Source organism: Glycine soja, chromosome 4, assembly GCF_004193775.1.
Source record: "Glycine soja cultivar W05 chromosome 4, ASM419377v2, whole genome shotgun sequence".
Lineage (NCBI taxonomy): Eukaryota > Viridiplantae > Streptophyta > Magnoliopsida > Fabales > Fabaceae > Glycine > Glycine soja.
The window spans coordinates 33,652,282-33,677,117 of record NC_041005.1 but is presented as its reverse complement, the minus strand read 5'-3'; the positions used below and the strand labels follow the sequence as shown (position 1 = coordinate 33,677,117).

At 37.7% G+C, this 24,836-nt stretch overlaps 1 pseudogene; it reads right to left on the bottom strand.

Annotated features, from left to right (window-relative positions):
- Window positions 1-19,874, bottom strand: part of LOC114410756 — a 210,811-nt pseudogene extending 190,937 nt beyond the window's left edge.
- Between the last annotated feature and the right edge of the window lie 4,962 nt (window positions 19,875-24,836).

Genomic DNA, 24,836 nt, shown 5'->3' with positions numbered 1-24,836 from the left:
TTGAAGACAGATCATATCTGCACCCTCTTTCTTAATCAATCTTCTAATTGCTCCCCATTTTACAGCCCTCCCTAAACCTTTGACATTGTATGAAACTATATTTATTGATTCCTTCTGCTATCTCGCCTTCTTTCCACTTCTGCCTTGTCCCTTTCTTCTATATACTGAAGTTTTTTAATGATTATATTCTGCTTCTCTCCTCCTGTAGCTCCCAATTGTTTAGCCATGCTCCATATGTGAGCTGCCTCTTGAATGTGCTGGTTTTCAGAATCTGAAATTGCTTCTAACCCTCCATTGTTTATAGGTGTTTCGATGATAGGGTCTTGATTAGAATTGAACATTGCCTCCTGTTGAGTCATGTTCTGTGGGTGATGCAGTTGTAAGCTGCTTGTATGTGTTTCAGCCACTGTAGTGGATAAAGAATGGCCCAGTTGGGATTTCTTTTGGCACCTCCTTTGTCTTGAATGCACCTGCTAGGTATTTTCAACTCTTGCTTTATTGTTTACTGGATTGAGGCCCAAGTTGTAAGTTTTTGCATTGGGGGCATAAGTTAGAAAGCCCATCCTTTTAATTAACCAAGTAGCATCCGCATGGTCCTAGTCATGTGTTGCTTCTTCAGTTGCATCTTCACTACCCTCCTTATTTTTGAAATTGTCACATGTACCAAAGCTGTCTTGAACCTCTATCTCATCACGTGCTTCATTTGTTGGTGCCTTTCGAGCCTCTACTGCACCGCTGGACTCCCTACTATCTTTATTACCATTTCGGTGAAACTTTTGTGCCCCTGCTACAAGGTTGGAGGACCCGATATGTTGTCCAAACCCCTATTTGGCTGCCTCGCCACAGTGGTAGGTGACCCCTACCTGCCTCCCTGGACTCTTTTTATGTCCACACGGAGTTGGTGGCTGGTTTCCGCCAAACAACCACGGGATATTGTCAATAACTAACGGGTAGTTGTGGTCTCTTTGACTGCTGGGTAATATTGTTACCCGTTGGTCTTCGGTGCGGTGATGGGTGTCGTAGCGATGTGGGATGGAGCTATGCGCGATTTCATTGCCGATAGGTGGTGCATGTTCTATTCAAAACCCATCTTGTCTTGCGATTTTGGAGAGAGGCTACCCAGGTGTCGTCGGAGTCAATCTCATCCGACGAGCCCCTAAAACTTCTACCCCTCATGAGGCAGTCGCGATAACCGCCACCACACTCCTCGATGACATGTACCTTAAAAGTTTCACCGCCAACGACAACATCAATGGTGTGTTGGATTGTCAGCCTCCATGGAGTCTTAATGAGTACCCTTGCTCTATCAAACCTCCATTTCTCCTCCACTTCATCATCCATATCCACCATTTCTCCTATAACGGCCACAATCTGATGAATATATTTCGTATTCTAGGCTTGAAGTAGTATTCCCTAGCATTGAACCCAGGTCAGCCTACATCCTGTACGTAAGCTCGGACTCCACCTTTCCATTGAGTAGAAAACCAATGTGCCTCCTTCTCTTTTGCCATTCATGACATGTTCTGCATCAGTGTCGGTGAGACCAAGTAACAAGACCAAGTCATCTCCTATGTATTTAGGTGTTATATCCAATCATGTCTCCCACAATAGCTCATCTTCCATTCTTTCAAACATGGCTGGGTTTTATAGGTGCCCTCCCCACGTCTTCTGGCCAATGTTGATGTGAACCGAGGATGTTGAAGATACACGACTGTTGGGGGTCACTCGTTGTCCTAGTAAACTGATAGTTCATGTCAGCACATCCATATATGAGGCTGGATTTATTTGGCGTGCTTGTCGGGCTTAAGCATCTTCTATTTGAGTTCTGTCCTTGTGTACCTGTGTTTTGATTCCTGCATCTACCTTCCTTGGCAACTCCCTTCCATACTTTGGGAGGTTGACATATAATTTCATCCCACCAATTACAATCCTATCCAACTGCTTTGCCGTGTATGGGATATCTCGTACCCCTTTAAATCTAACAAATCTATACCTTCTGCCTGTGTAGTTTCTTCGATTTGGAATGAAAATTTCCCTAATGTCCCCGCATTTTTTGAAATGGTGCCACAACTCCTTCTCCGTGATGTCATCAGCAAAACAGGTGAAGTAAAAGGATGTGATATCCTCGTGATCTCTCCAGTTAGACACAATGTAGTTTTGCTTGACTCTTTCTTTGTTTCCAGCATATTCCCATCGGAATGCCTCCCCAAAGGTCACTCTAGCTCTCTCTATTGTCTTACCTCTAAGTCTATCTCTCCCACACCCAATGTTTCTCTCTCTACTCATTTTCTCTCCCCCACCCATTTAAGCATTTTTTAGAGCTTATTTTAATAAACTACTCTTACTTGTGAGGGGCAAAAAACAGAAATTGATTTTTTGTTGCTTTTCATATTTAAAAAAATTACCCAGTTATCTTGAATTTTTGGACATTTTTTAAGTAAAAAGATATTTTCTATAAGTAAGCGCAAATGATTATTCATCCAGTAAAACGCTAAGATAGAAGCAGTCTAGATCCCAAGAAGAAGGAAAATACCAAATTAATTGGTATTATCATAGACTAGAAACACTTGCAAACAACCAACTGCAAGGAAATATATGGCATTGACAACAACAACTGAAGGACAAAACTAATAAGTCCAAATCCAGCACTATATTATGCAATGTGATTTCAGGCCCCCAATGACAGACCAAAAGATGTATTTATAATCCAAGGGTGAGGTATCTAAACCTCAAAACAAATTCAAATCACAATCAGATTTATGATGCCAACCAGCAAAATAACACCAAGTGAAATATTTGTGTAACTATTAAAACATTGAAAATGATTAATTGTTAGACTTTTTAGTATAAAAGAAACAAAAAAAAGTACATGATGCAAAAAAGATAAAAGAAAAATGCAGAGTAGCGATGAAATGTCACATCCTGCTAATGCCCCAAGGCCAATCCAAGCTTTCCAAAAAATGTCCACATTCCCTATCACTCTCTAGTCTCTAAATCATAACCACCTCAAAATCTTGACACCTCCTTGTGGACCCCACTCATGCTTCCACTTAGCATAACAACCTCTCATGTTTGTTTTTCACATATCCCTCTTTTTTCCTTTTCTAGAATATACCTTTCATATCTTAGGACCATAGCCTAACTTCCGCACTACTTATATCAAATTCAAACTTCAAAGATCTCATTAGTTTACCTATATTTAAATCTTAATAAATCAAGCTCAGAAAATTATTTCCTGCAATAGCTTCTAGACATCTACATATCAATAATGCTCACAATAAAAATGAAAGCATATTTACCTTTTCATCACTAGCAACAACAGGAGGTTCAAAAGAGTCCTCACCCTCTTGCCAATGCTTTTTAACAAACTGCTTAAGAAGGACTACAGCTAAGTATAGGAAAGTTAAGTTATCCCAGTTCATAAGCCCATGGAAGAAGTGAGAGATGGGTAGAGAGAGAGAAAAACACTGGGTGGGAGAGAGATAGGTTTAGATGTCATGTAGCAGAGAGAGGTAGAGTGAGCTTCAGGGAGGAGCTCTGACGAGTATATCCAGGAAACAAAGAAAGAGATCAGCAAAATGCCATTTCAAACTGGAAGGATCACAAGGATATATCATCCTTCTACTTCACCCGATTTTCTGACAACATTACAGAAAAGGAGTTATGGCATCATTTCAAAAAGTGGGGTGATGTGAGGGAAATCTTCATACCCAACTGAAGAAACTACAATGGAAGGAGGTACGGTTTTGTCAGATTCGAAGGGGTCAACAATGCCCACTGCTTGGCAAAAAAGCTGGACAGGATCGTTATTGGTGGGATGAAATTATACGTTAACATCCCAAGGTATGGAAGGGAGATGCCAAGAAAGGTGGCTTCAGGAAACAAACCACAGGACCACGTCGAGAGTAATCAAACTGAAGCTGATCGAGCTAGAAAACAACACCATATAAACCCGAGCTCATACATGGCGGTGCTGACAAGAAATATCAGACCTCCGGGACAAAGGTTGGCTTACAACAACCATTCCCAAAGACATGACACTTCAATATCCTCGGTTCACCTCGACATAGGACCAGAAGATAACAATTGGTTGAAGGATGCGTGGGTAGGGCATCTAAAAAATCCTGCCATGTTTGATAGATTGGACGATGAGCTACTGTGGGAGATAGGAATGAACATATCACCCAAGTACATAGGGGAAGATCTAGTCCTACTACTTGGTCTCACTAACGCCGGAGTAGAACAAGTCATGAATGGCCGACAACATGGAGGCGCATCGATGTTTTACTCAATGGAGAAGTGGAGCCCAAGCTTATGCATAGGCTTCAGGCTAACATGGGTTCAATGTTGGGGTATCTCGCTTCAGGCTTGGGATATGAAATATATCCAGAAGATATTGGTTCCTATGGGGGAAATGGTGGACATGGATGATGACGTCGAGGACAAACGGAGGCTGGACCAAGAAAGGGTGCTCGTTAAGACCCCATGGAGGCTGACAATCAAGCACACCATCGATGTCCACATAGGCGATGAGTGTTTTAAAGTGTTCGTAGTGGAGGAATATGGCGGTGGCAGCCATGACTATCGTAGAAGATGACGCAGCTTCAATGGATCGTCGGAGAAGATTGACTCTGACGAAAGCTACCTCGGGAACCTGATTCTGAGATTGACAAACACTTTGGAGAAGGAAGGCGACATGCACGATCTATTGGCATCGGCAACGCAAGCTGAGCCATGCAGGACCACCAACTCTCCCAGTGCCGGCAGCAACGACCATGGAACAAACCCATTATCCAGTGGTCATCGAGAGCGCAACTACCCACTAGGTAATGCCCTCAGCCCACGGACGCTACGCAGTATACGCCAGGTCACATTGGATGAACAGACAAGGACTTTAGGGTGATAGGCAGCGGTGACCTACCACCATGACAAGACACCCAAACAAGGGGTGATTCACTGTGTCGGGAGCGCAACCTATGCAGAAAGGGAAAACCCAAGTCATGAAAATGGAAAACAAGAAAAGGGGGGGAGCAGTGGTGCGGCAGAGGCAAGGATGGCATTAGGAATAGCAACATGTGACGTGGCAGAAACACAAACCATATGTAGTGCACGTGAAAAAGTTGGAGTTGAAAATTTTAAAATTCAGGAGACCTATGTGGCAGTACATGAAAAAGGCATCATGTGAGGAGGGGGAGAGCAGTCACGTGGAGGGAGGAAGGCCCAATAAAAGGGTGGGCCTTTCTATTTACACCCCCACGCAGAATACACAACTTTTGGGTCTTACTTCGCAAAATAGGAAGGGAGGATTTGAAAGAACCTGTCAGGTATATTCAAGACAGAGGAGGTATCAAAAGAAACTACATATGGGCTACCCTTCCTCTATTACAGCGATAGAAACAGGAATGGTTAGCTTGCATACTCAGCACCTAGAGGACATGGCGCAATATGGGACTGCTTTCAATACCAATAATGACTCTACTACAGAATCAGTAGAGAGGAAATGGTGGAAACAATAGCAGTTGTCTATGAATATTATATCATACAATGTCAGGGGATTAGGGAGGGGGATAAAATGGATAGCTATTCAAAGATTGATCAAGAAGGAGAATGCGGACGATATGTTTACATGAGACAAAGAAAGAGTCGATTGATAAAGCCATGTGCCAATCATTGTGGGGGGATCTTGAGGTTAGTTGGGAGATGCAACCCACTAATAACACAACAAGAGGAATCTTATGTTTGTGGAGTGAAAACACATTCAAGCTACAAAGGAAAGTCATTGAAAATGGCTTTATTGTCCTGGTAGGGGAATGGATTAGGGCGGCACAGCAAATCAATATAGTTACAATCTACTCCCCATGTGACATTCAAAATAAGAGGACATTGTGGGATCATGTAAAGTAGCTGAAACACTCACTGTCTGGGGATCTTTGCTGCATTTTGGGTGATTTCAACAGCATCAGGTACCCAGTTGAAAGATTTGGCATATGCCAAAGGGACTCAAGGAATAACAACATCAAAGAGTTCAATGGTTGGATAGATGATTTGGAGGTTGTTGAGGCACCATGGTTGGGAAGAAAATTCACTTGGTTTAGACCAAACAGGGCGTCCAGGAGTAAGCTTGACAGATTCCTACTATCTCCTGAGTGGCTTGGAAAATGGCCTGCAAGCACTAAAATTACTTTACCTAGGAACTTCTCAGACCATTGTCAAATCCTGCTTAGGTCTATATCTGTAGACTGGGGTCCTAAACCTTTTAGGATTCTAGATTGCTGGTTATTAGACAACTTTTTCAAGGAAACTGTTCACAATTGTTGGACCTCCAATCAGCAACCAGATTGAGGAGGTTATGATCTCAAAGAAAAAATAAAGAGACTCAAACAAAGGCTGAAGATTTGGAATAAGAAGAGTTTTGGAGATAATTTCAAGAAGGTCAAGAAGATTGAAGATGAATTAAACAAAATGGAGGAGGATACAATCCAAAGATAGCTATTTACTCAAGAAGAGATGAAAATGAGACAATTACAGGAAGCTCTATGGGTAGCTGCCCATGCTTATGAATTGTTGTTGAGACAAAAGACGAGATCAAGATGCATCAAGCATGGAGACTGCAATGCATGTTACTTTCATTTAATGATGAATGCTAATCACAGGAATAACTCTCTAAAGGGAGTCATGATTGGTGGAATATGCATTGTTGAGCCATATAAGGTGAAGGAGGAAGTTAGATCATTTTCCTCACAAAGATTTCAAGAACAAGATAAACACAGACCTAGGCTTGATGGAATCTATTTTCAGACGATTAGTCAGCACCATAATGATATGTTGGTGGCTCGCTTTCAAGAGGAGGAAGTAAAATAGGCTATATGGGATTGTGGGAGTGAGAAAAGCCCAGGCCCTGATGGAATGAATTTTAAATTCATCAAGCAGTTCTGGAAGCTAATTAAACCTAATGTTCTCCGTTTTCTAGATGAATTTCATGTCAATGGTGCCTTGCCAAGGGGTTGTAATGCATCCTTCATTGCTTTAATTCCCAAGGTGGATGATTCACAATTCTTGAATGACTACAGACCTATCTCACTAATAGGTTGTATGTACAAGATAGTCTCCAAGTTATTGGCAAAAAGAATGAAGAAGGTGATGGCATATATCGTAGATGAGACCCAATATGCATTCATTGAGGGAAGACATCTATTACATTGTGCTCTCATTGCAAATGAGGTGATTGAAGAGGCCAAAAAGAGCAGCAAATCATTCCTTGTATTCAAAGTAGATTATGAGAAGGCACTCGGTCTCCTGGGATTTTCTGTTGTACATGTTGGAAATAACAGATTTCAGTTCCAAATGGATTGAGGGTGTTTAAAATCTGCGTCTATTTCGGTTTTGGTGAATGGTAGCCCCATGGCTGAGTTCTCCCCCAAAAGGGGACTTAGGCAAGGGGATCTATTATCACCCTTCCTATTTAATGTGGTAGCTGAAGCTTTGAATGGGCTAATGAGGATAGCTAAGGAGGAAAATTTGTATAAGGGTTTCCAAGTAGGCTCCAATAATGTGAGTATAAGCATCTTACAGTATGCTGATGATACAATCTTTTTTAGGGAGGCAACTATGGAGAACGTTAAAGCAATAAAAATTATCCTAAGGACGTTTGAACTTGCATCAGGCCTAAAAATAAACTTTGCAAAGAGCTATTTTGGAGCTTTTGGTGAAACAGATCAATGGAAGCAACAGGCAACCAAATATTTGAATTGTGGTTTGTTGGCTTTTCCTTTAGTTTACCTAGGAATACCTATAGGGGCCAACCTGAGGCGACGTCAGATGTGGGATCCCATTATCCAGAAATGTGAGAAAAAGTTAGCAAAGTGGAAACAGAGACACATATCCTTTGGGGGGGAGAGTGACACTAATACAATCAGTGCTAACATCAATTCCTATCTACTTTTTTTGTTTTTTCAGGGTGCCTAAATCAATGGTGGATAAGCTGGTGAGATTACAACGTAGATTCCTATGGGGAGGTGGACCTGACCAAAACAAGATTGCATGGATTAGGTGGGAGACAATGTGCTTACCAAAAGAAAAATGATGAGGACATGACCAAGAGCAAGGGCAAGGATCCACTTGAAGGACTTGGAGGACCTATGACAAGGGCTAGAGCAAGGAAAGCCAAGGAAGCTCTTCAACAAGTGTTGTCCATACTATTTGAATACAAGCCCAAGTTTTAAGGAGAAAAGTCCAAGGTTGTGAGTTGTATCATGGCTCAAATGAAGGAGGACTAAAGGGCACCACTTTGTCTCAATTTTAGAGTGTTTAGTTTGTCTAAATAATTGCCCAATCCTTGTAAAGTTGGCTGACCAAAAATATTTTTTGGGTTAATCAACTAAAAGGGCTTTAGTTTGGTTTAGTTCAAGTTGTAATAAGGGCCCAATTGGCAACCTAGGCATCAGCCTATTGGGAGACCAAATGGTGGCTGGCTTGATGGCTATTGGGGGTGACTTTTGGTTGCCACAATTTCAGTTACACTCAACCATTAAGTTCTTTTAATTCCCTAGGTTAGTGGATCATTACTAAAATCTAATGTAAAGTTTCTATATAAGCTGAACCATTTTATCAATAAACACATGTTGAGTTTTATTCAGAAAAATTAGAGTTTATCTCTTTTTCTTAGTGAGAGTGATTCTGCTAAGTTCTTGAGTGATTCAAGAACACCCTGGCTATATCAAAGGTCTTTCACATCCTTTGTGTGTTGCCCTCACTGGAAAGAGTGATTCTTTCCTTCCACCATTTCATCTTCAACCTTGTTCTTTCAAACCACAATTCCAGAAAATCCAAATTATCTCGTGACCATAACTCTCGTTTTACTCGTTCAAATTAAGTGATTATTGAGCCTAAATTGAAATTCAAAATGAGTCCTTTCACCTCATTTTGGAATCACCTCATTCGGAGCCCTGTAACATGAGTTATAACCATTTTTATATTTCTGTTCAGCCATCACTTAACCTACGTTTTTACCATCCCATTCATCCATTTTATGCCAAGATTCACCTTATTAAGTCCTAGGAGATTAGCCACTGCCCAACCCTTGAATCTTGCCAATTTCCCATCCTTTTCTTAATCAATTTTCTGAATTTTCCAACAAGGTCTAATCCTAGACGATCCTAAGTCCGCCCTTGTGCAATGAGGATTCATATCATTTGGTATCAGAGCTCCAGTTCTAGGACCAACACTTCCTTTGTTGGAAATATTGGGTAACATCCTTCTTTATTCTCTTTGCCATTTATATTACCTTTTTATTCATATATTTTTTAGGCTGAACCATTGCAAAAGTTAAGCCTTTTGATCTCTTTGTTATAAAAAAAAAACAGAAATTCGTATAAGCAAAATTAAAAAAAAAAAAATTGGGCTGAATGGTTCATGCTTGAGGAACTTTAAAAAAAAATATCTTTAAGGTAATATATTGGTTGCATGAAGGATTGTTACTTGAATTCCTAAATTCTGAATTTTGTTTCCTTCATTTGTGCCTAAAAACATTGTTAGCCTTTTTCTTGGTTAACCTTTTCCTTGTTTCTCTAGCCTTACCTTACACATATTGGTGAATTGTTCTTTGTTGTGGCCATAATCTCTTGAATTGCCTAAGAACTCAAGGGGAATTAAAGGCAAGAGTGTTTCATTAGAGAAAAACCATAATTGTGTGATACACTTGAGTGAGTGAGGTATTCAAACAGCAACTATAATTGTCTTGTTACGTTTGATTTGTTTGTTTGAGATGGCAGGAACAAATCCTAATGATGGAGTGGGGCTTTCTCAATTCCAAATGCAAGCTTTGATGCAACATTTGGAGAGGTTAATGAAACAACGAGATGATGTGCTCCATGAGAGGTTGGATCAAATGGAGAATAGAGATCATAATGAAGAAGAAAGGAGGAGAAGAGGGAATGATGGTGTTCCTAGACAAAACCGAATTGATGGTATTAAACTCAACATTCCTCCCTTTAAAGGAAAGAATGATCCGGAGGCCTACTTGGAGTGGGAGATGAAAATAGAGCATGTTTTCTCATGCAACAACTATGAGGAGGACCAAAAGGTGAAGCTTGCCGCCATGGAGTTTTCCGACTATGCTCTTGTGTGGTGGAAGAAGCTACAAAAGGAGAGAGCAAGAAATGAAGAGCCAATGGTTGATACATGGGCGGAGATGAAAAGGATCATGACGAAGCGGTATGTGCCGGCTAGTTACTCAAGGGATTTGAAATTCAAGCTCCAAAAACTAACCCAAGGCAACAAGGGGGTTGAGGAGTATTTCAAGGAAATGGATGTGCTCATGATTCAAGCAAAGATTGAAGAAGATGAGGAGGTAACTATGGCTCGATTTCTTAATGGTTTGACTAATGATATTCGTGATATTGTTGAGCTGCAGGAGTTTGTTGAAATGGATGATTTGCTTCACAAAGCAATCCAAGTAGAGCAACAATTAAAAAGGAAAGGAGTGGCTAAGAGGAATTTTACCAACTTTGGTTCTTCTAGTTGGAAAGACAAAGGTAAGAAAGATGGGGCTGCTACTTCTAGTAGTTCCACACCTACCCCATCAAAAACTTGCTCAAAGTCCCAAGAGGAACCCTCTAAAAGGAGTAGAGATGTGAAGTGTTTCAAGTGCCAATGCCTAGGACACTATGCTTATGAGTGCCCTAACAAAAGGTCCATGGTTCTTAGAGATGGAGAATATATAAGTGAATCTAATGTTAAAGAGGAAGAAGAGAGTGAGTACGTAGAGGAAGAGGAGACTCCAGAGGGAGATTTGTTGATGATTAGATGGTTACTTGGTGGTCAATTGAAGCATGAGGAGGAGAGCCAAAGAGAAAACATCTTTCACACTAGATATTTAATCAATGGCAAGGTGTGCATGGTGATCATTGATGGAGGTAGTTGCACCAATGTGGCTAGTGCTAGATTAGTGTCAAAGCTAAATTTAGCTACTAAACCACATCCTAGGCAATACAAACTTCAATGGCTTAGTAAGGATGGGGAGGTACAAGTAAGGCAGCAAGTTGAAGTGGACGTTTCCATTGAGAAATACAATGATAAGGTACTTTGTGATGTTGTTCCTTTGGAGGCCAGTCACTTACTTTTGGGGAGACCTTGGCAATTTGATAAAAGAGCCAATCATGACGATTTCACCAACAAGATCTCTTTCATGCACCGAGACAAAGAGATTGTGCTCAAACCATTGAGTCCACAAGAAGTGTGTGAGGATCAAAAGAAAATGAGAGACTTCTTCAAGAGAAAAGAGAAAAAGAAAAAGTGAGCAAAACACTTGAGAGTGAGAAAAAGAGGGAAACACTTGAGAGGAAAAAGAGTGAAACACTTGAAGTGAGGGAGAGCTATTTAGCCACAAAAAGTGAGGTCAAGAGGCTGTTTTGTGCTAAACAGTCACTATACATCTTGTTTTGCAAAAATCAGATTTTGACCACTAACACTTTTGATGATTTTGAAGTGCCTTCTAGTGTTAAAACTCTTTTGCAGGATTTTCAAGACATGTTTCCATCAAATGTGCCAAGTGGACTGTAGAAGCAAGCTTCATGATGATGAATCAGTATGATTTAAGTAGTTTTGTTGATGACAAAAAGCCCAAAAGAATGATGTCAAGATTGAGTCAACAAGTTCAAGATCAAGATTAAAGAAAAGACATCAAGAAGAATCAAGATTCAACAGAAGATGATTTCAAGATTCAAGACTTCACAAGGGAAGTATTGAAAAAGATTTTCCAAAAACCAAACATAGCACAGTTTTGTTTTACAAGAAAAGTTTTCTCAAATTTTTCTAAGTTACCAAAGTATTTACTCTCTGGTAATCGAATACCAGTTTCCTGTAATCGATTAACAGTGGTAAAGTTTGATTTCAAAAGCTTTTAACTGAATTTGCAACGTTCCAAATGTTTTTTAAATGGTGTAATCGATTACAATATATTGGTAATCGATTACCAATGTATCTGAACATTGAAATTCAAATTCAATTGTGAAGAGTCACATCTTTTCATAAAATGCTTTGTGTAATCGATTACATGGTTATGGTAATCGATTAACAGTGACAAGTTCTGAATAAAAAGTCAATAGATGTAACTCTTCCAATGGTTTTCTCAAGATTTTCTCAAGGTTATAACTCTTCCAATGGTTTTCTTGACCAGACATCAAGAGTCTATAAAAGCAAGACCTTGACTTGCATTCAAACAACTTTTACAACTTTTAAGAACTTCTTGAACAACTTTTGAGATTTCATGAAACTCATGCTTCTCATCTTTCTTCTTCTTCCTTTGCCAAAAACCTTTCTAAGTTTTCTATTTTCCAAACCTTATTCTTCTGCAGAAAACAAAAGTGTGCTATATTTTTTCATTCTCTTCTCCCTTTGCCAAAAAGAATTCAACAAGGACTAATCGCCTGAATTCTTTTTGTGTCTCTCTTCTCCCTTTTCCCAAAGAAAAAAGGACTAACCGCCTGAATTCTTTTGTGTCTCCCTTCTCCCTTTTCAAAGAATTCGAAAGGACACAGTCTGAGAATTCTTTTGATTCTTCCCTTTCCCTTAAAAAAAGATTTCAAAGGACTAACCACCTGAGATATCTTTTGTTTCCCCTTTACAAAGATTCAAAGGACTAACTGCCTGAGAACTTTGTCTTAACACATTGGAGGGTACATCCTTTGTGGTACAAGTAGAGGGTACATCTACTTGGGTTGTTGTAACTGAGAACAAGAGAGGGTACATCTCTGATCAGTTCAAGTGGAGGGTACATCCACTTGGTTATTCAAAGAGAACAAAGGAGGGTACATCCCTTGTGGATCTTTTCTTGTAAAGGTTTTTACAAGGTTGAAAGAAATCTCAAGGACCGCAGGTTGCTTGGGGACTAGATGTAGGCACGGGTTGTTGCCGAACCAGTATAAAATTCTTGTGTTTGTCTTCTTCTTCCCTACACTTTTAATTTCTGCTGTGCACTTTTAATTATCGCTTTTACTTTTGGTTAAGTTTCAATTACTGTTTTTTACTTTCTTAACTTTGCGGTAAAAGCCTAATTAAATCTAGTAACGTTAAGAAGGATAATTTTTTAATCAGTCAAGGTACAATAATAATTAATTCAACCCCTCCCCCCCTTCTTAATTATTCTGAGGCCACTTGATCCAACATGGACTACCACCTTTGAGGGGAATTGAGCATCAAATTGATCTCATTCTGGGAGCTTCTTTGCCCAATAGGCCAGCCTATAGAAGTAATCCACAAGAAACCAAAGAGAATCAAAGACAAGTGGATGAACTCATTAGCAAAGGTTGGATAAGAGATAGTATGAGTCCTTGTGTTGTCCCAGTGATTTTGGTCCCTAATAAGCATGGGACATGGCACATGTGTTCTGATTGTAGAGCCCTTAATAACATCACCATTAAATATAGGCATCCTATACCTAGGCTTGATGATTTGCTTGATTAATATCATGGTGCATGTTACTTCTCTAAAATCGATTTAAAAAGTGGATACAATCAACTTAGGATTAGAGAAGGGGATGAATGGAAAACTACTTCTAAAACAAAATATGGTTTGTATGAATGGTTGGTTATGCCTTTTGGCCTAACTAACGCTCCTAGCACTTTCATGAGATTAATGAACCATATCTTGAGAGAGTTCATAGGAAAGTTCGTTGTGGTGTACTTTGATGATATTCTTATCTATAGCACTTCACTTGATTTGCATATTGATCATTTAAAATATGTCTTGTGTGTGCTTAGAGAAGAACAATTGTATGCCAATCTTGAAAAATGCATCTTTTGTACTAACCATGTTGTGTTTCTTGGATTTGTTGTAAGTTCAAAAGGAGTGCAAGTTGATGAGGAGAAGGTTAGGGCTATTCAAGAATGGCCTACACCTAAGTCCGTGACCGAGGTGAGGAGTTTTCATGGCTTAGCAAGTTTTTATATACGATTTGTGAAGGATTTTAGCACATTGGCAGCACCTCTCAATGAAGTGCTCAAGAAAAATGTTGGTTTCAAATGGGGAGAGAAACAAGAAGAAGCTTTCAATGTTCTCAAGCAAAAGCTAACTAATGCCCCCATACTAGCGTTGCCAAACTTTCAAAAATCTTTTGAAATTGAGTGTGATGCTTTAAATGTTGGGATTGGGGCAGTGTTGTTGCAAGAAGGCCATCCAATTACTTATTTTAGTGAAAAGTTAAGTGGTCCTACCCTTAACTATTCAACTTATGATAAGGAGTTGTATGCCTTAGTACGGGCTTTGAAAACATGGCAACACTACCTTTATCCCAAGGAATTTGTCATTCATAGTGACCATGAGTCCCTCAAATATATCAAGGGGCAAGGCAAGCTTAACAAAAGGCATGTGAGTGGGTGGAATTCCTAGAGAAATTCCCTTATGCTATCAAACATAAAAAGGGAAAAGGTAATATTGTAGCCGATGCTCTTTCTTGGCGTCATGCATTACTTTCTATGCTTGAAACAAAATTGATTGGTCTTGAATGTTTGAAAAGCATGTATGGAAATGATGAAACTTTTGGAGAAATTTTTAAAAATTGTGAAAAATTTTCAGAAAATGGTTTCTTTAGATATGAAGGCTTTCTTTTCAAAGAAAACAAATTGTGTGTGCCTAAATGTTCTACAAGAAATTTGTTTGTTTGTGAAGCACATGAAGGAGGTTTAATGGGGCATTTTGGGGTCCAAAAGACTCTAGAAACATTACAAGAACATTTTTATTGGCCTCATACAAAAAAGGATGTGCAGAAATTTTGTGAACATTGCATTGTATGCAAAAAGGCAAAGTCTAAGGTAAAGCCTCATGGATTGTATACTCCATTGCCAATTCCGAAGTATCCTTGGATTGATTTATCCATGGATTTTATTTTGGGGATGCCAAAAACAAACAGTGGTAGAGATTCCATTTTTGTGGTTGTTGATAGGTTTTCTAAAATGGCTCATTTTATTCCATGTCAAAAAGTTGATTATGCTTCCCATGTGGCTGATTTGTTTTTCAAGGAGATTGTGAGATTCGTTGGTTTGCCAAGGAGCATTGTTAGTGATAGGGACTCTAAGTTCCTAAGCCATTTTTGGAGGACTTTGTGGGGCAAGTTGGGCACTAAATTGTTATTTTCAACCACTTGTCACCCACAAACCGATGGGCAAACAGAAGTTGTTAATAGGACATTGGGAACTTTGCTTAGGACAATTTTGAGGAAGAACTTAAAAACTTGGGAAGTTTGTTTACCCCATGTTGAGTTTGCTTATAATAGAGTTGTTCATACCACCACTAATTGTTCTCCCTTTGAAGTTGTTTATGGTTTTAACCCACTAACTCCTCTTGATCTTTTGCCTATGCACAATGTTTCTATTTTCAAGCATAAAGAAGGTCAAGCAAATACGGACTATGTGAAGAAGCTGCATGAGAGAGTCAAAAATCAAATTGAGAGGAGAAATAAAAGTTATGCTAAACAAGCCAACAAAGGGAGAAAGAAGGTTGTCTTCGAACCTGGAGATTGGGTTCGGGTGCACATGAGAAAAGAAAGGTTTACGGAACAAAGGAAATCAAAGCTTCAACCAAGGGGAGATGGACCATTTCAAGTGCTTGAAAGAATCAATGACAATGCTTACAAAGTTGAGTTGCCCGGTGAGTATAATGTTAGTTCCACCTTCAATGTCTCTGACTTATCTCTTTTTGATGCAGATGGAGAATCCGATTTGAGGACAAATCCTTCTCAAGAGGGAGAGAATGATGAGGACATGACCAAGAGCAAGGGCAAGGATCCACTTGAAGGACTTGGAGGACCTATGACAAGGGCTAGAGCAAGGAAAGCCAAGGAAGCTCTTCAACAAGTGTTGTCCATACTATTTGAATACAAGCCCAAGTTTCAAGGAGAAAAGTCCAAGGTTGTGAGTTGTATCATGGCCCAAATGAAGGAGGACTAAAGGGCACCACTTTGTCTCAATTTTAGAGAGTTTAGTTTGTCTAAATAATGGCCCAATCCTTGTAAAGTTGGCTGACCAAGAATATGTTTTGGGTTAATCAACTAAAAGGGCTTTAGTTTGGTTTAGTTCAAGTTGTAATAAGGGCCCAATTGGCAACCTAGGCATCAGCCTATTGGGAGACCAAATGGTGGCTGGCTTGATGGCTGTTGGGGGTGACTTTTGGTTGCCACAATTTCAGTTACACTCAGCCATTAAGTTCTTTTAATTCCCTGGGTTAGTGGATCATTACTAAAATCTAATGTAAAGCTTCTATATAAGCTGAACCATTTTATCAATAAACACATGCTGCGTTTTATTCAGAAAAATTAGAGTTTATCTCTTTTTCTTAGTGAGAGTGATTCTCCTAAGTTCTTGAGTGATTCAAGAACACCCTAGCTATATCAAAGGTCTTTCACATCCTTTGTGTGTTGCCCTCGTTGGAAAGAGTGATTCTTTCCTTCCACCATTTCATCTTCAACCTTGTTCTTTCAAACCACCATTCCAGAAAATCCAAATTATCTCATGACCATAACTCTCGTTTTACTTGTTCAAATTAAGTGATTCTTGAGCCTAAATTGAAATTCAAAACGAGTCCTTTCACCTCATTTTGGAATCACCTCATTTGGATCCCTGTAGCATGAGTTATAACCATTTTTATATTTCTATTCATCCATCACTTAACCTACGTTTTTACCATCCCATTCATCCATTTTATGCCAAGATTCAACTTATTAAGTCCCAGGAAATTAGCCACTGCCCAACCCTTGAATCTTTCCAATTTCCCATCCTTTTCTTAATCAATTTTCTGAATTTTCCAACAAGGTTTAATCCTAGACGATCCTAAGTCAGCCCTTGTGCAATGAGGGTTCATATCAAAAATGGAGGTCTGGGCATCAAGGACATCAACAACTTTAACCTTGCATTGCTCGGCAAATGGAAGTGGAATCTCATGCAACATCAAAGGGAATTATGGGCTAGGGTATTGGAATCTAAATATGGAGGATGGCGGGGTCTGGTTGAAGCTGATAGAGTAGGCCCTGAATCAATATGGTGGAGAGATTTAAAAAATGCTCTCCTTCATTCACATCAGGGGCAGGTTATTCAAAATGGTCTGAAGTGGAAGGTAGGAAGTGGAGATAAAATCAAATTCTGGGAGGATAAGTGGATATGTGGGAAGGAAACACTGGCAGAAAAATATCCTAGACTTTATTTGATATCATCACAGCAGAATCAGCTTATCCGACAGGTGGGAAGTCACAAGGATATAGGTTGGGAGTGGAATTTTACCTGGAGAAGGCCGCTGTTTGACAATGAAATTGACTTGGCTATCAGTTTTGTAAGAGAGATTGAAGGTAAGGCCATACAGCAACAAGGATCTGATGTTTGGGAGTGGATTGGAGACCCAACAGATCAATATTCAACACACAATGCCTATAATATGCTGGGGGAGGAATCAGCAGTAGGAAGTCAGGAGGATTGCTTTGAGGAATTATGGAGAATAAAGATTCCAAGCAGAATAGCGGTCTTTGCATGGAGGCTACTTAGAGACAGACTGCCGACAAGACAAAATCTGCAGAGGAGACAAGTGCAAGTAATAGATATGTTTTGTCCTTTTTGTAGAAATAAAGAGGAGGGTGCATTCCACTTATTCTTTCACTGCAGCAAAATCGAACCTATTCGGTGGGAAACCATGTCATGGATGAATATAAAAGGTGCTTTTCTCCTAACTCCAAAACACAATTTCCTTCAACAAATAGATGGTCAAGCTGATGGAGTAGGAATCAAGAGATGGCAATATTGGTGGTTAGATTTAACATGGTCTATTTGGCAGCTCAGAAATAGTATAGTGTTCTCTAATGCAACTTTCAATGCTAATAAACTGTTTGAAGATGCAACATTCCTTCTTTGGACTTGGCTTAGGAGCTTGGAGAAAGACTTCATAATCCACTTTAATCAATGGTCAAGTAGCATTAGATAGGGTTTTGTGTATCAACAGAGGATAGAACAAATAGGAGAGTAATACATGTAAATTTCAATTGTAACCATAGAATGGTTCTCTTTTAGACTGTGACTGTCTGATTGTGGAACCATTTGTATGGTATCCCCTATCTCTGTATTATCAGTACCTCTGGTACTCCATATTATATATATACAATATTATCATTGCTGATAAAAAAAAAAGCCCATGGAAGAAGGAAAATGAAAACATTTGACTTGTAACTCTAGTATAGTTCTTCACATGTTGATGAAAAAAAAGGAACAAGCAAGATAGCATAAAACTTTTGTTTTTTTCCTAAAAGAATAAGGGGGCATTTAGTTCAAGAAAATGTTTTATGTTTTTACTTTTACATACAAAAATGTCATATTGTTTGACTTTCTTTCCTATTTGCAAAAGTTTGTAAATGAAACATGAAGATTATAGAAAGTTGTTTTCTCCTCAGAATAAAAGGGCATTTAGTTTGAGAAAATGTTTTTTTGTTACTTTTACTTACAAAATGTCATATTGTTTTTCACTTTGTTTCCTTTTTTCGAAAGGATTATATAGGAAATATTTAAGATGATAAAAAGATTGTAAAGGATAGAAAAAACATAGCACAAATGTCCTTCATCAAGTTACTCTAAAGATTAGATAATTCGATAACAAGGAAAATGTCAAGTGTAGCGTTATTGCATACAACAACAAATGTTTCCTTCCTTAGTTGTCCAATCAGCTGTCTTCTTCGTTTCCTACAAGTTCTATTTAGTAATCACTTTCACCAATGATAAAAACTAACATAGTGATTGTTACTATGAACACTGAAAAACTCACAAAATATTTCTTTCTTTAAGAAAAATAATGAAAAGATGGAAGGAAATGTTTTGGTTCCAACTTCTGAATAAAAAATAACACTAAGTATGTGATCATTATGAAATAGGATATCTGACGCAGTCCCACAACGAGCTCCTTGTTTGTAGCAACTTTTGATAATGCACTGCCAAAACCTTCAGGACAATTTAACATTTAAAATTAGGATAGAAACATGGTTGAACCAGATTAAGAATATTCGTTAAGTAAAAGTAGCATTGAATGAGCATTACGAGTTATGCTCCTTCATCTCCATGGCCAAGTTATAGACAATATACAAATTACAAAAGATAAAGCAAAACAGCAATAAGTGCTTCACTAAAGAAAATCAACCATATAATTCCCGTTTAAGTATGACAAATACAATTCTCGTTCAACAATGATGATTATCAAGCCCGCACAAGATTGATACATAACACCATTACCATATGTTCACATTCAACAAGCTACCACCCTAGTGAATATCATCATTTCCTTCTTGTTAAATGCTTATGCAGATGCATCAACCTCTGAAATACCAAAAACCACTCTTCCTTTCATCCTTTTAGTAACACATTAAAAACAAAAAACAACAGCATTGTCGAACAAACTAAATTTCCGAAACCAATAGCCACTCCCCCTCAAGTCCTCAACTGCAAAACACTCACTCCACATCACACTACACAAACAACAATCATAGCACACCTAACAAACCAACAAGCATCAATTCAGTTCACCTAATTTTGAATAAACAATCGCTTATGTTCCTAAACAAACGTTTCTGAATAACCAAGCCATCCCAAACATGAACTAAGGTTTTTCATCACGGAGCGAAATCCGCATCCAATTAGGTTTTCGACCAAGACAATTGAAGTGATGAACGAAACCTGGTTGGCTAGAGGCTTAATCGAGGGAAGCTTCGGTGAAACAGCGAACCTCAGGGTTGGGGTCGAGTGTGGTGGACAAGCAACTGAGCAGCCATTGCTGATCTTGATCCACGAGGTTCCCCATGCGCGAAATGGAAAACCCTAGAGCTCGATGATGGAACGACGACGTTTGTTGCTTTCGCTGCTTGACACTTCGCCGCGCTACTTTTTCCCGCTCTGTAGAAGAAGGAATGTATATATAGGGGAAGAGCTGGGAAGGTGTTTTTCAACTGTTATTAGTCATTATATGGGTAGTGGCAGAAATGAAATTTTGTGATATTCCTTGATTTTATTTCTTATTTCTTACTAGCCTTTTAATTTTTAAACCGTGGAAATGCATGAGTTAATTTTTTGTACATATAATTATTGCTGGTTAAATAGAACTTCTCCTTATCTACATTTTAGGTTTTAATTTATTCTTTTTCTTTTTTTACTGATGTGACATTTTTATAATTTGTCATGTATTATCAAGTTTATCAAATTGATATAATAAAGTAATGAAAAAATCAATTTAACCTAATAAAAAAATATTACAAAACTAAAATTAAGCTTTTTAAACATCAACTTCTCTTAATAAAAGAATATATATTTAATTACGTGTGTCATATTTTGATTCAATTGTCCATTTGATTCTCATAACAAAACAAAATTATACTTTTGTTGTTTCATCTTCAAACTAAAAAAATAAAAATAAAAAACTATTGAAATGACTATATAATAAACAAAAGTCAAATCAAACTTTACTTGTAAGATTAAATTTATAGCTTTATTTATAAGCTTTCTAAAAACTATATGCATATAATAAAGAACAAACGAGCAAAAAAAATTGAAGTTGTGATAACATATACCTCGGTTGCTGCACTTCAGATTTTAGAAGAAATTTTCTCGTTTTTCTTGACTTAGCCGAATTAATGTCAAGTCCATCACATCTATTATCAAATTGTTGTGTTCGGATTCGGAGAGTACTCCTAACTTCTATTTTTGTTTTACTCTTTTATCATTATGTTTAACTTCACTCATTTCTCCGTCCAACTTTTCCATATCCATTTGATCCTATTATCATAGTTGAGTGTAGGATAAGGCTAGTTGAGTGTACGATAAGGCGTGGGATTTGTGGCATTCGAATAACTTTCGCACATTTGGCATCTTTTTTTATTTTTATTATTCTCGAATGTTTAAGTTCCCTCATTTTTTTCCTTTTCTTTCGTGTCCATTTGAACCTATAGTTTGACTCAAGTGTTGGATGAGGTTTGGGTATTTTGGCATCGAAATCATTTTCACAGATTTTCTATCCCTTTTTTTTAAGAAAAAAATCAATTGATTGTGTTGATATATTGTGAGTTATCTTGGTTTGTGGTTTGTGTGTTTTGGTTTTTGATTCAAACAACAAGCTTTTTATGTTGTGGTAGGGTTTGATTGTTATACTGTAATGTCATAGCAACCGCGCGTTGACTTTCCCATTTTAATTTTGTGTTAGTGTTTTATGTTTTGGATTTCGAAGTTTTTGTATTTAACACTTTGGTTGACAACTTTTGTTTCTTTATGTTGTAGGTGAATCATTAGAATCCGCTGCATCTGTGATATACAACTACATCACAGGTTTGCACTGAATGACTTGGTTTTGGTGTGCTAAACGTGAAGTTACCATATTTCTTTGATATCATTTTCTTTCCAGTTTGGATTGGTTTGATATCCTTTTTTTCAGTTTGGATTGGTATGTAAGCATGGTTTTGTTATTTCTTTGGGTAGAATGCTTCTAGGTTGATGCAAGCTCCATTGGAGCTTGTAGGCCTAGGATCTTCTTCATCAATGGATTCCTTTGCCTCTTGGAAGATAAATGGCAGCGGAATGGAGAAGGAAGAGAGAGAGGAGACGCCACTTCAAGGAGAAGATGAGTCTAGAAGAAGCTCACCACCATAGGAGGCCATGGATAAGAGCTTGGAGGAAGAAGGAGATGAATGAAGGGAGAGGGAGAGAAGAGCACGAAATTTTGTGCTCCAAATGAGCTTTGAAATCTGAAGTTTAATATTCAAATGATCAAAGTTGAAAAAAATGCACACACATGACCTCTATTTATAGCCTAAGTGTCACACAAAAGTGGAGGGAAATTCAAATTTCACTTGAATTTGAAATTGAATTTGTGGAGCCAAACTTTGGAGCCAAAATTTCACTAATTATGATTAGTGAATTTTAGTTATGGTTCAGCCCACTAATCCAAGATCAATTCCAAGATTCTCCACTAAGTGTGCTTAGGTGTCATGAGGCATGAAAAGCATGAAGGACATGCACAAAGTGTGACTATATGATGTGGCAATGGGGTGTAGTAAGCAAATGCTCACCTCCCCCTCTAAAATTTAATTGGATTGGGCTTCTACCAATTCAATTAAATTTATTTCCAACCACACACATCAAATATCCACTTAGTGCATGTGAAATTACAAAACTACCCCTAATACAAAAACTAGTCTAGGTGCCCAAAAATACAAGGGCTGAAAAATCCTATATTTCTAGGGTACCCTACCTACAATATGGAGCCCTATATACAAGGACCAAATATAATGACATCCTAGTCTAATATGTACAAAGATAATTGGACCCAACCTCGGCCCATGGGCTCAGAAATCTACCCTAAGGTTCATGAGAACCCTAGGGCCTTCTTCAACAGCTCTAGCCCAATCTTCTTGGAGCCTCTTGCTCATGGTTCTAGTGATTGGTCCCTTCCTAGGGAGGATTGCATCATCGGTTTCGCAAATCAATTTGTTTTGTTGTGCTTTAAGTTAAGTTCATTGTGATGTCTTATAAAACGCCCTGAAATTTTGCTAATTGTAAATCGATATTTAAATGTATTTATATGATTGACTTGGATGAGTTGAGGTATGGTGTGAATTAGCCATGTGTGATTTACTTGATGTGGATGTTGAGTTATATGGAGTTTTATTGACTTAGGTTGAAATTATGAGATTTCAAGTTTCACCTAAACATGATCCTGGATTCGTTAAACGTTAGATCGCCATAAAATTTGGGTTGTAAGTTCATAACCCATATCTTCATGTTTTGACTGGTGGGATTTAAAAAATAACAATTTTTGACATTTTTCTTAGCATAAGAAGCATGCTAAGCGCAATTTTAACTCGAGAAAAAATTACACTCAGCGCTAATTTTCATGCTCGGTGTAAGATGAGTTGCGCTCAACGCGAATTGTCGCGTTCAGCGCAAGATGAGATGCACTTAGCGCAAATTGTCACGCTCTACGCAAATCCTAACCCGAGAGGAAATTGCGCTTATCACTGAAAGTGGATTCTCACTTAGTGAGTTTGGATAAGCGAGATCTACAGATTATAAATACGTTCTTCGGCGTGAAAATCATAATCCCTCTCTCAAAACTCTGCCAAACCACCCTAGAAACCCCTCCTCCACCACCCAATGACCATCGTTGGCCACCACAGGTTGTTGTTGTTTGTCGTCAAACCACCGTATGAAGAGGAATGTTTTAATCAAAGCGGAATTCTCAAAATCTACCTTAAGGATTCGGTGGAGAACAAACTCTCAATCCTTTCTTTCGTAGCTTCTCTGAGGTAATCATGACTTCTATGCCTTTCTCCTAGTTAGTTTGAACTTCCCTTAATGTCTCTTGTGTTTTGGGTACCGTAATAGGATCTTTTTACACTTCCTTTAAAAAATCCTTGAAAATGAAATATTGTAAAAGTTATTTTTTTATAAAATTAATGTTGTTTTCAGGACATTCGCTGAACCCTGGTCACGTTGATCCTCTAATTTTAAAAATTAATTCAATTTAATCATGTTATTTAAATTAAACTGACGGTGTTAGAAATGTACATTTTGTAGCGGCCAAGAAGCAACTAGTAATAGTTTTAAACTGTCATAAAGTACAATTTCTTGAATTGATATGTAAGATTAGATTATTAAATTGAATAAAAATAAATAGAGTATCAAATTGAATTTAAAAAATAAATTAGAGGACATAAAATTAATTTAATTAAGTTTTAAAATAAATACATTTATTGTTAAATTTAAAAAACAATTATTTATATTAATTATTATTATTAAGTGAAATTTTTAATTTAATATAGATATAATACAATAATGCTTTTCTAAGAATTATAAACTGGAGTTTACTACATTAACTTAAATTATTTTGCTTGGTGCCTTGAAAAACTAATCTATAATGTTAAATTTGCATAGAAACATGATTAGTAACTTTGCATAGAATTGCCACCATGCCAAGTTCTATTTCAATTTTTAATTTAGTGTATTTAAAAAGAAAATATCATGAATCTATGAGGCATTAAAATTTAAAGATTTAATTATCCATTTAGTCCCTATAGTTTCTAAATTTATCTATTTTAGTCCTTATAATTAATAAGTAAATTTTTTAGTCATTGAAGTTTACATTTTAATTCTCAAAAGATTTCTATTGTAAAAATTATTTACTTAACGGAGTTAAAAAAAATTAACAGCAAAAACCTTTTGGGAATTAAAATGTAAATTTCAGGAACTAAAAAATTCACTGATTAAACTTTAGGAACTAAAACATTCACTTATTAGTTATAAGGACTAAAAGAGATAATTTTAAAAACTATGACTAAAGAAGTAATTAAACAAGTTTTTTTCATATCAATTATACCAAACGGCGTCATTCCAACGCTCTATTTCGTCCCATCTTTGTGTTGGTACTATAGAAAACATGAATCTGCTTGGACAGATTTTCCTGTAAAGAACGCATATGAGTTGTTAGGAGTGTTCGAGACCAGCTCCTTTGACGAGATTAAAGTGTTGTTTTGCAAATTGGCCAAAGAGACTCACATGGACCTAACCGAGTCAAAGAACAATTCCATTGTGTCTCGATGATTTGTACATATTTTGGCTGCCTGTGAGGTTTGTGCAAATCATGTTCTGGTTTATGAATTATGATTATTGTCACTGATTAATATAGCCTCAATCATAAGTGTAGGGGTAATTTTATTTCTGGCTATATCATGTTCTGGTTTATGAATTATGATTATTGTCGCTGATGAATACAACCTCAAACATAAGTGTAGGGGTAGTTTTATTTGTGGCTAAAATATCATAGATAGCTTAGTTAAA